The sequence below is a fragment of the Symphalangus syndactylus genome, chromosome 8, assembly GCF_028878055.3.
Source record: "Symphalangus syndactylus isolate Jambi chromosome 8, NHGRI_mSymSyn1-v2.1_pri, whole genome shotgun sequence".
In the NCBI taxonomy this organism is placed as follows: domain Eukaryota; kingdom Metazoa; phylum Chordata; class Mammalia; order Primates; family Hylobatidae; genus Symphalangus; species Symphalangus syndactylus.
This window is the reverse complement of record NC_072430.2, coordinates 106397282-106399644: the sequence shown is the minus strand read 5'-3', so window position 1 is coordinate 106399644 and position 2363 is coordinate 106397282.

The window sequence follows — 2363 nt, the reverse complement described above, 5'->3', positions numbered from 1 at the left end:
ACTGCAACCTCTGCCTCCTAGGTTCAAGTGATTCTCCTGCCATAGCCTCCCAAGTAGCTGAGATTACAGGCACCCACCACCATGCCTGGCTAATTTTTGTATTTTTAGTAGAGATGGGGTTTCACCATGTTGGCCAGGCTGGTCTCGAACTCCTGACCTCAGATGATCCGTCCACCTCGGCCTCCCAAAGTGCTGGGATTATAGGCATGAGTCACTGTGCCCAGCCTAAAACATATTTTTATTTCCTAGGAGGCTTTGCACTAGATGGTGCTTAATAAATATTTGTTGAATAAAAACATTATTTTCTGCTTTTCTTTATGCAGTTAAATTTGTTGGCTTAAAATAATTTTCCTCATAATTTCTGAAAGCTTAAACACTGAAGTTTGTGTTCATGTGTGTATGTAAAATAACAATTATAGGAGTTGAGTCCAATCTTCCTCCCCAACTGTAAGTCCCTGTTACGGTGGCCCCTATACCTATCACCATGGCCCCCCTTGAATACATCTGCCTTACTATCTTTAAAAACACACAAAACCCCCAAAAAACAATTAATTACAAAAATGCTGTTTTATGTTGTAGCAAGTAAAAATGGTGCCCTGTCTTTTATGGCTTCTATAAACCAGTAAGCGCTTTGAGCACCCAAAGGCTTAGAACCCCATCTTACTTTTCAAAAACAAACAAACAAAAAAACAAACACGGGTCCTTTTGATAAACATAAAACCCTCACAATTGCCCAGAAAGTCTCACGTGTTTTTACTTCCATGTTTTAGATGCAGAAACAGACACTTAGAGAGGCTCAATAACTTGCCCAAGATCATGGAGCTAGTAACTAGTGGGGCTGTGATTTGAACCCGGGCCATCTGGCTCCAGAACTGGAGGCACCACTTGATCACGCTGACAAGTGTCAGGTGTGTGTGCCACTGGCCAAAACACAGTTCTGGCAGGAGAGATCTCAGCTCTGCTTGAACTCCAGGGAGAGAGGGCTTTCTTTGCATGTTCCCATTTCATTTTTTGGACAGCTTTAATTGTTAGAAAGTCCTTCACTATATTGAACTGAAATCTGCCTCCCCAAGGCTTCCATTGATTTTTCACAGTACAAATTTAATCCCTCTCCCACACAACCACCCCTCAGATGTATGTGTGCCACCCCGCCCCCACACCTCCTCCTCCACCCTGTTGGTGGGAACGCTGGAAATAGGCCCTCTCAAGGTTCCAGGCCCCTAGTGCGGCTGAGACCACAGGGAGGCTAGATGGGGCTTATACAGGAGGCGGAATGTTAAATCAGGTATTGCCAGTTGTTGTAGGTAATGTTTAGAACCCTGGACAAGGAATTCTCTAGGAACCAGCTAAGAATGGCTCACCATCCCTGAATTATACACTTCCCTGTAACATGGACATTGCCATAAGATGTCGTTGATCCTGAAAGTGGCTGAGTCTTTTTTTTTTTTTTTTTTTTGAGACAGAGTCTCGTTCTGTTGCCCAGGCTGGAGTGCAGTGGCGCAATCTTGGCTCACCACAAGCTCCGCCTCCCAGGTTCATGCCATTCTCCTGACTCAGCCTCCCAAGTAGCTGGGACTACAGGTGCCCGCCACCATGCCCGGCTAATTTTTTTGTGTTTTTAGTAGAGATGGGGTTTCATCGTGTTAACCAGGATGGTCTCGATCTCCTGACCTCGTGATCCGCCCATCTCAGCCTCCCAAAGTGCTGGGATTACAGGCGTGAGCCACTGCGCCCGGCCTGTAGCTGAGTCTTTATTCCAACCTAATTGGTTTCAGTGGGAAGGGAACCATACACACAAAATTATTGAGGATGAGACCCCAAGAGACATCAAAATGGGTAGGATGGAGCGCCCAAATGGGGATGCAGAGCAGGTTCTGCAGCAGGAATGATTATGTGGTGCAATGGGTTTGAAATGGCAGTAGACACTTGCTAAGTGCATACCCTGGTCTGAGCACAAAAGAGACTTAGAAATGCAGTTTTAAAGTCATTTCTGTTCTCTCCATTGATTACATTATAGAAATAGAAATGCATGGGTATGTGGCAGGTGGTGTATAGTAGCAAAGCAACCAGGGCCCGTTCCTTTGGAATATCTCAGCCAAGGAGAGTGAAGGAGTAGCACGTTTCGGCAGCAGTTTTTAGCCGTTCTCTCCACCCCCAACTCCCAGCCTTTGGCTAGACTGGCACCTGATGGATGGGTGGCTTATCCTTGTATAACCACATGGCCGAATATCTCCAAAAGGCCAGCAAAGATATGGTAGCCTCAAAGCTCAGCAGGACCCAAATCCTGACCAGATCCAAAGATCCTCTGGAGAGGCAGCAAACATGGCCAGCAAAGGAGATGCCCTCATTGTGTCTAAATGCAT